The sequence below is a fragment of the Nannospalax galili genome, unplaced genomic scaffold (assembly GCF_000622305.1).
Source record: "Nannospalax galili isolate Female #2095 unplaced genomic scaffold, S.galili_v1.0 scaffold196, whole genome shotgun sequence".
Classification (NCBI taxonomy): Eukaryota; Metazoa; Chordata; class Mammalia; order Rodentia; family Spalacidae; genus Nannospalax; species Nannospalax galili.
In genome coordinates this window covers 37227-50291 of record NW_008337421.1, presented here as the reverse complement: position 1 = coordinate 50291, position 13065 = coordinate 37227, and positions in this window count along the sequence as shown.

Here is a 13065-nt window from a genome sequence, read left to right as displayed (position 1 = left end):
GGCTAGCATAGCCCATGCCTCAGTATCTGGCGTGACTTTATGAAATTGATTCCATGAGGAGTGGACCCATATCGGGGGACCTTGGGTCTGCCAGAGCGCTCCCAGAGGGGTGTTTTTAGTAGGGATTACCAGGGCTTGGATAGGCAATTTTGGTTGTATTCCATTTATAACTTCCTGGGACAGGTGTGAACTGATTGTTGTAATAACACACTGTGCCTCTGGAGAGACCTTATGGGGAATGGAGACCATATCAGTACCCCACAAGAGGTCAAAGAGTGGTGTAAGCTCTTCTGTGGACATGGGTAAGAAGGCCCGTATCCAATTTATATTGCCACAGAGGGTCTGGACCTCTGAAAATGTAATCTCATCTGGCAAGGTAAGAGCAGGAGCTATGGGGCAGATGCCATCTTAGATACAGTGGCCCAAAAAGGTATAAGGGGCATGTAACTGTATTTTATCTGCCACAATAGTAAGACCCAATGCCTGGAGATTTGTCTTGAGTTTTTGAAAAGTTCCAGGCAAGATCTTAGGATCCCTATGGGCCATAAGAATGTCATCTATATAATGTAAAATATAAACCTCAGTCAGCAAAGGTCTACAGTCATGCCCACATAATGTTGGCAGATAGTAGGAGTATTTTTCATGCCCTGGGGCAAAACCCTCCATTGATAGCACTGAACTGGAAGATTATGGTTAGTAGCAGGTATAGAGAAGGCAAAATAGGGCTTATCATCATCATGAAGAGAAATAGAAAAGAAACAGTCCTTCATATCTATAATAATAACTGCACACTCTTTGGGAATAGTGGTGGGGTGAGGCATTCCCATTTGAAGGGTCCCTAAAGGCTTCATATGCTAATTAATAGCTCTCAGATCATGTAAAAGTCTCCACTTTCCTGATTTCTTTTGTATAACAAAAATGGGAGAATTATGAGGACTAAGTGAGGGCTCAAAATGACCCAAGGATAACTGTTCCTGGACCAAGGAGATCAAAGGAACTAATGTATGTGAAGGAAGAGGCCACTGCTCCACCCATACGGGAGCTGTTGTGTTCCATGTTAGACTGATAGGGGGCAGCTTGGGCAGAGGAGCAGTCCTGTTAGAATTGGGGGTGAGGGTGGGGGGCATTACCAGACCGTTGATCTACAATGCAGTCGTCATAGAAGGCCTCATCATTGGTAGTTATAACAACCTCCATATTGCAGAGGATATCTCTCCCCCACAGGTTATGGGGAAGCCCTGCAGCTAGGAGCAGTTTAATAGCTCCTGTATTGCCTTGTGGGTCAGTTCAGACCACGGGACATTGGACCTGTAAAGTATTTCATAAGCCCCCAACATGTTATATAGGGGGTCCAGGCTTATGGTGCCAATGAGACAAGGCTTCTTCCTATCTGATTACAATAATATTGGCCCCTGTATCAATCAGGCCTTGAAATTTATGACCATCTAGTGAAAATGCATCCTAGGATTGTGCAGGTCAACAAGTACCCTCCATTGGACGTGGGGGTGTATTTCCTTATTTCCTCTCTTTGGGGTGGGGCTGAGAGGTGCCCCATTGCCCATTTAAAGGCACCTTTTGTGTGGGTTTACCATCTGCACCCATCTTAGACCTGCACTCTCTCGCCCAATGAAAGACCTTGCGGCATCTCAGACATTTTGAAGGGGGAACCTGCCTTCTTTTGGTCTCCTTCATAATCTTATTAGGACAGGTATGTGACCAATGGCCCTATCCCCCACAGGCCCAACATTTGCCTTTGTCCATCTCAGCCTGTGGCTGATGAGCTGCCAGTGCATCAGTGAGAGCCATGGCATGAGCTCGAGTGGTCCCCATATCCCAACAGGCCAGAATCCATTCAGAGACACCCTTGTGTCTAACGGATCCTATGGCCAGGAGACACTCAGTAGAGTAGCCTTCATATATAAGCTCCTTGAGCAAAGCATCTGCAGCCTCTGATAGCTGATTTTCCTATTAACGCTTTGTTTGCACCTTTCAATGAAGTCAGAGAAAGGCTTACCTTGTTTTTGTATCAATCTGGTCAATTTGTTATCATTACAATTCGGCATACTTTGGAAAGCATGGAGCATGTAATGCTGCACTTGTTCAAAGTAGTGAGGAGGTCCCTGTGCCTGGGCTTGTGGGGTTTCAAAAGTGCCATGCCCTACCAAGGCATCAAACCCAATGTTTTGGACATTGGCATTTCTATTTTGCTCTGCCTGTTGTTTGCATTCATCCTGATAAGCAGCCTTCCGTAAGAGAAAAATCACATCCCTGTAGACAGGCACGGGCAATATTCTGCCAGTCATAGGGAGTGTTGGCAACATGGCTGATTGTACCTAATAGTGGACCAAACCAAGGGGAATGAATGCCATCCTCAATGGCTGCCTTACGCAGCTTTTTTAAAGTATCATGAGAATATGGATTCCAGACATTAGGGTTCTGTAGCCTCTGATTGATGGTAACTGGGAAAAACTGGAAAATCACCCATTGTATCATAGGAGAGGGGCCTAGGCAGGAGGGGCTTCCAGTCCTCCTCTGGAAGGGAGGGGTAGATGGACTGCGGGGAAACTTCTGTAAAGCTGGTGCAAGATGGCGTAAACTAGCATCACCCCATAATGGCGGAGTGGAGGCTGCCTTAACTTCCCATTATTCATCAAAGCCAATACAAGATGGCGGAGGGTAGCCACCACCCCGTAATGTTGGGGCAGGGGCGATCTTGACTTCCTGTTCTTCATCAGGGGGACCTTTGGACCCTAATTCCTCATTTTTTACCTCATTATCAGCAGTCATTGTTTCTTCATCAGAAGAGAAATCAGTTAGTTTGGTTTTGACTGGAAATGCCTGGGACAGGCCATCCCCACCATCCTGTTGCTTTATTTGTTTATCTATGTTTTTTAGTATGAGATTGTTCTGCTCAGGGGCATCAGGGGGAACTACCCAAAGCAAGGCCCAAATGGCAATCACAATGGGGTAGAACAGCCCAGATATTGGATACCCCTCCCTGACTTCTCTTTTTCTGGCCATGAATAGCACACAAGCCCATTGCACCAGATTCCAACAGCAGGAATCTGTAAACCAAGGAGCAAGAGCTAGCACTTCATCTAATACTTTAGTTGCTTCCTTCTCTGTTACCCTAATTTGCCTACTCCTGAGGAGAGAAACCAGTGCAGCAGCATGGGAGCTGGCAACAACTGAATGACTGTTCCCCATACTGGAGGTCACTCACCCTGCAAGACGTACCCAGAAGGATGCAGGAGCCATTCAGGAAGATGATCAGTGGAGACAGGAACTACATGCCAAACTGCGAGCCAGAAGAGGAAGCTCAGGAGAATGAAAGCGGCAAGCACCCACGGAAGAATCACTGGCAAAGGGAGCATCAGGAGCCCCAAGTGTTACAGCTCCAAGTGTTACATCTCAGAGTGTTACAGCTCTGTGGAGCAGGAATCTTCGTGCCCCACGTTGGGCGCCAGCTGTGGTCACTGCCAGCAGTGGCCACTCCTCTGTACTCTTGGTTGCCGCTCCTTCGTTGAGGCTGCTCTCTGCTTGCTCTGGGCTGAGGCCACTCTTCTGCCTGCCCTGGGCTGTGGCCACTCTTCTGCTCGCTTGGTGCTGAGGCAGCTCTTCTGCTTGCCCTGTGCTGCCTCCTGTCATCATACTTCTGTCCAGTCCCGGACCCCAGGGCTGGTGAGGAGACTGTGTCAGTGTAGCCTCATTCAGACTCAGGAGAACATGTTCAGAGACACATGTTTGCTTTTTTGCAGGAAGGCACAAGCTTATATAGGGGTAGTGGTCCAATCCCAGCACAGCAAGTTGGATACCTTATTAGCATAACAGACTTAGCATCCTATTAGCATAACAGACTTAATGTCTTACCACAGAATAGCAGGTAGGATGCTCATTAGCATAATAGGTTTCAGATTACAGAGTTTGGATTCCTGGAAACCACGTGACCCTGACTGTTGCAATATCTAAGTGTTGCAATTTTGGATTCCAATGGTGGCGATTAGGGAGTGGTGAGCTCTAGGCATCAGTCTCATGATCTGCCAATGGGACCAAATGTCACAAGGCATTCCTTGTGGCTCCAGCAGTCGGGCCTTTGCCTCAGGCCTGCTGTATGGCTGTCAATAAGACTTTCACCCTAGGCTCAAGCCTGTCTCCCACAGAAGTTGATGAGGTGGGGCTACAAAATGAGTCAATGAACTCAAATCATTGTCCTCAGCATGGAGAAGAATCATAGGTATGGGATAGTGTCCCTTCCTCTTGAGCAGAGATGAATGAATCTTAAGGGGCAAAACAAACCAGAGGTAAATATGATTCCCTCAAAACCCCATGAGCAATTCACATACAATGTCTTAAAATTAGTGCATATGTATACCTCGGAGCTGTTGGCAAGGAACACAGTGCCAGACAGAAGACACCTCTGTTTGGGTGGTTGGTGAGGTTTGTTTAGGAGAATCCCACAATAACACAGATTATTGCCAAACCTCTTGGTTATCTCCTAGAACTAGTAGATAAAACCCTACTGCTGAAGACAAGTCATACTTAGGATGCAGGACTTGGAGCAATGGGGCAGGAACTGACTTGGAAGCCTTCTAACTGAAGTTCAGTTATCATAATGCTAGATGATGGATGATATGCAAACTGCCGAAGGAGAAAGTCAATCAATGGTCCAAGCCAGTCCTAAAGCCTAATAACCATAATGACCTGCATGGCAATCTACCTCTATTGGTACAGTAGTGGCACTGTTATCTGGGGTTCAATCCACAACTATTTAATTGAACTTAAAGCCCTCTCAATGGGAGGGCACTTTAAACTCAGCCAAATACATTTGGCAGGAGATAACATAGATCCTGGAGAAAACACTTTCATATTTCTAGACAAATGAGTTTTGTTGTTGTTGTTGATTGCTTTTTGACAGGGTCGCCTTTGTCACAGCCCACCTGGAAGTCAGGATATATATGAGGGTGAAAGTCAGGACGGGATCCACCTGCCTCTGCCTCCCTGATGGCTGGGATTAAAGGCACATGCCACCATGCCTGACTGAAATTTCTTACTATATGCTAAATATTAGTCCTTACATTTACAGACAAGCATACCATACACTATTCATCAAAGAAGATTATTTTTGAAACTGATGGAGGCTACTGAAGAACTGCACATCTGCTTAGATACAGAGAACATACACCTGAGAGATGTCCTGTTCTAGGTGGCACATCTACAGTTGAACCTCTATAACGAAGACTCATGGAACATACCAAAACAAGGAGTGGAAAGGAAACTAATGCATCCCTCAACTCTCACCAGTGAAGCTTCCTTATACAACAGAGTGTGATTCACACGGAAATCCACAATTGGCCAAGGTTTAAAGAATAAGAGACTATAGAATGTAGGGTGGGACTCCTGTATGGAACCTCATTCACCACAGCTCAATACCATTGCGGTTAAGGGGGAAGAATGATTGTAAGAGCCAGGGCTGATTCATGAACACAGAGGCTTCCAGGTCACTGGAAGTTTGCAAATGTGAGTTTGTGGCAGTGGTGGCCAACTCACTTAAACAAAGGCTCAAAGGGGAGGAGAGAAATAAGTGGTGGGCCAGCACTAGACTGAGAACTGGAGATAGATTGCTGCTGGGTGAGGCAAGGTATGATTTACATATGATCTCTAGGTGGGCTGTCTAGACTCCAGTGGGCGAATTACACTGAAGGACATTTGGGTATGAATGCCTGAGTGGATAGGACTTAATATGTATGGTGGAATACATGAGGTTCAGTGGGGCGATGGGGGAAGCATAGATAAGGGAGGGGTCTAAATTTGGTGAAGAACTGTTATATGAAATTACAAAAGATTCCCCCCCCCATATATATACACATATGTATGTGTGTGTGTGTGTGTGTATATGTGTGTGTGTGTGTGTTTGTGTGTGTATCCCACCAAGGTACTGAATTCCATAAAAAAGAAGACAGTATGTCTAAGAGAGGATAGACTATCAAATTAAGGGAAATAGTGTTCGGAATTTAAGTTAGAAGAACACTATCTAGAAGGTGGTTTCATTAAATGAGAAAACAGAAAAAATACATATTATAAATATTATGAAAACAAGTTAGCAAATGTGCCGTATGTGTCACATTGGAAGAATCAGGGTGGTAGGTTTATCTAAGGTAAATCAATAAATTGCTCATCTCACTACCAGTGGGTACCTGTTAGTGTCCCTTGTGTGGAGCATCTCAGCAAATGCCGTTGTTGAGAAACAGTTTCAGTTCTTTCCTTCAGCTGTGGTATAGAACGCAATAGTAACAGACATCTTGAAAAGCAAGACTGTATGGCCACATGCAGTACTAAATCTCATGTACGTACATACATACTGTATACATATATATTTAATATTATATACACACATGTTATGTATGGGTGTGTGGGGGCGTGTGTGTATGTGTGTGTATGTGTGTGTGTGTGTGTGTGTGTGTGTGTATGGTGTCCACTGACAAGGAACCTAGATGTTTCCAGCTCTAGAAAGATCAGAGAGGGAATGCAGAACATACACATATAAAAGCCCTGTGAGGCTGAGACAGATGTAAGAAAAGGTACCAGAGACAGTAGGAGGAGGAGTGAGCTGGCAGTGTGCTGTTCCAGGCGTACTGCAGTAGGAGAGAACCTGGAGAGTTTCCTGTGGGAAGCACCAAATTGAGAGGCAGTTGATCTATGGTAGTGTGAGGAGAAGGAACCCTGAGGAATTCCCGACTGGGAAAGCAAGTGGCTGTTTTGCAGGTCAGAGACTATGAGAAAAGAAGAAAGGCGATTTCTCTGTTTCAGGTAGTTCCCCCTCAAGTTACTGTTCATAAACATTAGCAAGTGCAAAGCGAAATTACTTTAACTAATGAATATACTTATCTTAAAGGTTCCTCTTTTATGTATCTTATATAATATACTCAGACCTTTATAGCTTGTTTAGACACTCAAGCTTTAACATTTACCATACAGAAATTCTGCAATCGCATCCCTGTTCTTTCAAACTTCTAGTATTCCATGAGTAAAAACCCACATTAGAAGGAGAGAACAGATGCCCACAAGTTGTCCTCGTTCCTACACATATGTTCAGTATCATGTATACACACACACACACGCACGTGCACACACACATGCACACACACATGCACACACATGCACACAGGCACACACACATGCACACACACACAAACCTAAATAACTGTAAAAATTTTAATTGGAAGATAATGGCAGTGTACACTGAACAGAATAATGAATTCCAACTACTGTACATTGAGATCGGGTATAGTAATCTCCCCTGCGTTGTTATTTGTGCTCAGGGTTGCTTTGGCTCTCCGGGGTCTTTTGTGCCTCCATATGAATTTAAGGATGCATTTTTCTAATTCTGTGAAGTATGTCACAGAGATTTTGATTGGGATTGCATTGAATCTATATATTGCTTTTGGTAGGATGGATCTTAAAAAATTAAAAATAAACCTACCCTATGACCTCGTTATACCACTCTTTGGCAAGTACCCAAAGGACTCATCCTATTGTAGAGACACTTGTACAACCATGTTTGTTGCTGCTCTTTTTGCAATAGCTAAGAGATAGAAGCAACCTAAGTGTCCCTCAACTGAGGAATGGTTAACAAAAATGTGGTATATTTACACAATGGAGTTCTATTCAGCAGTAAAGAAAGATGAACCAATGAAATTTTCAGGTAAATGGATGGATCTCGAAACTGTTGTACTAAGTGAAATAACACAGGTTCAGAAAAACAAATGACATATGTTCTCCATCATATGTGGCTCCTAGCACAAAATCCTTTAAAGTCCAGGTCCTTTTAATAAGAAGATGCTATACAGCAGTCTTTTCTGCATGAAATAACTACCATCATCATGACTTCGGCTGAGCCTGATCGCTAAACAGTTATGTTGGGCAAAACCTGAAGGCAGGTCAAAAAGTTAGAGACTGCTATTTCCATGAGTTCAGTTGATTTGAGATTTTTACAGGCAAGTGGGCAAGCCCCTGCTTTTTCCAGGTGGCTTGACTGATTGAGTCTCTTCTGTGCAGCTCAGAATATTTAAGAGGATCCTCAGCAGTCCTTAAGGATAAAATTCGCTTGGTGAGGGAGAGAGTAAATAACCTGATAGGTTTCAGAGACTTTCTAAAGCCTTTACCTTGTTTACTTCCTGAACTTTATGAGCTTTCTTGCAGGATGGAATATTTCACCTTCAATTAGAACATCCTATGTCTTTTTAAAAAATATATTTTATTTATTATTTTTATTTTATGTATATGAGTGTTATGCCTGCATGTAGAATCATGCACCCATGTTGTGCTATACCCACAGAGGACAGAAGAGACTGTCAGATCCCCTAGAACTTGACTTCCAGAGAGTTGGTAGTTGCCATATGAGTGCTGGGATTTGAACCTGGGCCTTCTGCAAGAATAATCAGTGTTCTTAACTGCTGAGCCATTTCTCCAGGCCCCCATGTCCTTTTTAAACAATAGTTTTACTGGTTCATTGAGAATTTCACACCGTGGATTTTGATCAAATTTAGACCACCTCCACCACCTCCTCTCAGATCCACCCCATTGCCCTACCCATCCTCACTTCATATTCTCTATTTTTTGAGACCTAATGAGTATAATTTATTTCCTCCAAATATTTTGGAGTGTGGGTTCACTCGCTGTAGTTTAATAAGCTTTAACAGCATCACACCATTAAGGAAAATGATTCTCTCTCTCCCAGCAGCTATCAATTACCAATAGTATGGGTTGGAGATTTAGTCACAGGTCCCACCTTCATGTCAGGAATTTTCTGGCTTGGGATTGCATAGGTCCTATGCATGCTGTCACAAGAGTTGTAAGTTCCTATGGGAAACTGCCCTGCTGTGTCCGGGAAGTGCCATCGCCTTGTATCTGTCATCACCGTTGGCACTTACTATCTTGCCACTTCCTCGTCCTCAGTGATTCCTGAGACTTGGGAGCAAGAAGTGGAATATAGGTATCCCATTTAGGGCTCATCCCTGCACAGTCTTATTATTTGTATGTGTAAACCAGTTGTTGGTCTCTGTAGAAATCACCATTTGTTGCAATAAGAAACTTCTGTGGTGAAAGTTAAGAGATTCACTAACCTACAATTATAAAAACCGAATCATAGGGTGTCAGTTTAATATTAAGTCCATTTAGCTGAATAATAGTACTAGGCTGTCACCTACATCCCATTGAGCTATCTAAGCACAGATTCTTAGCCAGATACCTGCTAGGTGTGGGCTCTGATAGAAATGAGAAACTCTCTGAGGCAAATGTCTCGCCCTAGCCCCACTGTTAAGAGTTAGCCACAACCCTATCAGGCCTGATGGAGTGCCACAGCTTCAGAAAATTCAGACAACCCTCTCTTCCTGCCAGTATGTTTCTCTTCTGTCCTTGTGCCTTGTTATCAGCAAGTCATAGGAGCTCAAAACAGCTTCTTTGTTCTGGTCAAGCAAGCCGCTCCAGGAAAAGGGCCCGAGGACACCTTAACTCAGACCGCACAACTGTGCTTGCTCTCTTTAAAATGTACCACCACACCCTCCGATCTTCCCATAGCTTGCTTTTCCTGAAAGAGGCTGTTGCCAACTCACTGAATGAATGCTGTTCAGTTGGCAGAAAGGTCTGTCTCTAGTCATTTGTCTAAACATTATTCCAATCATAATGTGGAATCATAATATTTACACTTTCCAGCACTATAAAAGATAGCCAGTAGAAATGAAACTTCTCTGCTTTTTTCCTATGACCCAAATATGTGTTATCTTTAGCATTAGTCTGCTGCCATCAAGTTCTGTCAGGTAATTAAGAGCAATTATAATAGCCACTATCGGAGCATGGTGGTGCAGGCCTTTAACCCAAGCACTGTGGAACAGGGGCAGACAGATCTCTGTGAGATTGAGGCCAGTCTGGTCTGCATAGCAAGTTCCAGGCCAGCTGGGGCTACAGAGAGATACTGTATCAAATAAAAATAATAGATAGTAGCTAGTATTTTTTAAGGCACTATGGGAACCCACTGGTCAACTACTCAAAAAGCGGGAGACCATTCTTTGCAATGTAATTTATATTTACTAATCTATAGTGTATAATACGTGCATTGTGTATATATATATATATATATATATATATATGAAGCTTCAATGGTATGGATGGGGGACTTCACAGGTCCCACCTCTATAGGAACAGCTTGGTAGGTTTCTATATGACTTTTTGGAAGGCCTTCAGTGTTGGTTATTCTTCCCCATATCTCCCCATTTACTCTTCTCTGACCTTCTCCATCCCAATTTACCCTTCATAAAAAGGTCTTGTACAACAAAGCATACCATCATTTGATGAAAAGGGAGCCTAGAGAACACCTTTACCAGCTACACATCTCACAAAGGGCTGGTACCTAGAATATATGAATAACTGAAAATCCCTGAAGACTGAGAAAATAAATGTCCCAAATAAAAATTGGGGCAAGGAGCTGAACAGAAACTTCTCAAAAGAGGAAACACAAATGACTGAGAATTATTTTTTTAAAGTGTTCAACATTTTTAGCCATCAATGAAATACAATTTAAAACTGCTTTGAAATTTCATTGCAACTCAGTCAGAATGACCAATAGTAAAAAAAAAGATGATAAGTGCTGGCAAAGTTGTGAGTAAATCAGAGCAATTATTAACTGCTCTTGGGAGTATGAACTGGTATCGCCACTATGGAAATCAGTGTGGAGGTTCCTCAAGAAGCTAGAAATAGATTTATCACATGGTCCAACTACATCACTCTTGAGCTTATACCAAAAGGACTGTGTACCCTACTACTGTGATATCTGTTCATTGTTCATTGCTGCTTTATTCACAATGGCCAGGAAATGCTAGTAGCCTGGATGTCCATGAACTGATGAACTGATAGTGAAAAACGTGGTCCATTTACAAAATGGAATATTGTTCAGCTCTTAATAAAAATGAAATTCTGAAATTCACAAGTAAATGGATGAATTTTGGAATACCCTAAGTGAGGTTACTCAGACCCCCAAAAATAAAAAGCGCGTGTTCTTCCTCATAAGTGGATGCTAGCTTTGAACCTTTAGATACGTGTGTTCACCTGGAAAATCCGTAGATGTCAAGAAACTAATAATGGGGTCAATAGGAGGTGTTTCATAGGAAAGGAGATAGAATGCATTGGTATAAAGAGGGGAGAGGACTAATGGAACATCATATGACTTAAGAAGGTTCTGTTCAAAAAGCAAGATATTATTTCAGAGTTACCAGGTAACACCTCTGTCCTCTCTCCAGCTCTTATATTCATTCTATAGCTGCTTTTCCAGTGGTTGCTGAGCCTTAGAGGGTGACATAGGGTTTGACTATGACTATATAATCTAGTTTGATGCTTAAAACTTTGCTTTTGGGAACTTTCTTTTTATTTGCCCCCCTATTTCCAGAGTACACCTGGTGGCAAATCTCAGTATTATTTCTTTTGTTGTTAGACACAAGTAAGGAAAAGGAAGAAAATGAGAAACAGAAAAATATCTAAGTTAATACTGATGGTCATTTATAAAAATATACCTAGTTGTTCTGAGTCCAGTTTGATACTTCAATGCTTTTAAAAGGACTGCCACTGTCACAATCAATTCTTTGAGGATATCCATATGCAATACTTAGCTCACTGAGACACTTGATCACAGCCTAACGTGTTGAATTCCAATGTTTGTAACATGCCCGTGGCATTGTCTGCACAGGTAAGGGCATATTTGCCTCTCTCACTGCCAAACATAGACCCTATGAAATCCACCTGCCAATTTCCCCCAGAAAATGTCAAATAATGTACATGTCCCATCAGAGCATCTGTTCACTAGGAGTGTAATTGGAAACAGGCCTCATGTTGAACAGATATCACAAGAATGGGAGTAGCCTTAGCTATTTTCCAACCTATGTTGGCTCCCATATGGCTAGGCTTTATAGAGGCTAATTGGTCAGCTTCCAAGGCTACCTAATGGAAAATAGCCTATACATTGTGTAAGGGTGCCTGTCTCAGGGAGACTTCAGGACTGTGGGCTGCCTCACGGAAAACTATCAGCTCTTATTCCTGTTGAACACTGTTATATATTTCTCCCACATCTATAGTGCCCACAGCAGTTGGCCCAGCATCTGAAAATCCTCCTTTTCTCACTGGATCATCCATAAAGTGAGACCTCTGAATACAGGTGAATTTTCAGTACAAATTGTCACAGGCCAAGTATCATGAGTTACTACTCCCCATACCACTGTAAACTCAAGCTACTGGCTGCATTGCATTTTCCTTTTTTTCCAGTCACATGATGTCTACATTCATTTATATTGTAACAAATCCCCATTCATGTATGGTGCTTATACTTATACTGTCTGTGTCCCTGGCATCTACAAATATTGGTGGTGTCCCTTAAAGCACATTATGTGGCTTAGCGGTTGTTTTAATTCGATGTAAAAAGGACACTGATGTTAGGACAGCCTGCATGTCATTGAGAATGGTGCTTGCAGACACCTTTGGAGAGCTTGGTTCTTTGCCACACTATAAAGAGTTTTGACCAGAAAGCCTTTCACCCAGCCTTTGACAGGTGAGCTGTTTTGCAGCTGCCGAAGTGGCACCAGTCATGGATTTTACTTATGGCAACGCTCTATATACAGCTAACAGTTTCTGTTCTAACAATGTATACTGAGCTCTGCCGCTTTCCAGGACTGAGATCCAAACCTTATTGGAACCATTTGCTCGGATTATTTTTGTCTTAGCTTCCAGCTTTTGAACTTCTGGTGACCCCTAACTGGAAGGAGTGCTGGAGTAGTGAGGCACACAGCTGTTTACTGTCTTGCCAGGATCTTAGCCTACACAAAAGCCTCTTGATCTTTCCCATCCCCACCCCACTTGGTACCCCTCTTTATCCTTATACAGAGAATGGGCAAGTTGCACAAGATGGAGTATGAAAATCTGATACTATCCCGAGTGCCCTAAAAATACTTGCAGTTCTTTTACATTTATAGGCAGCAACTTTTGTAGGATTTTTTTCAATAACGTCTGGAATCCTACGTCAAGTAT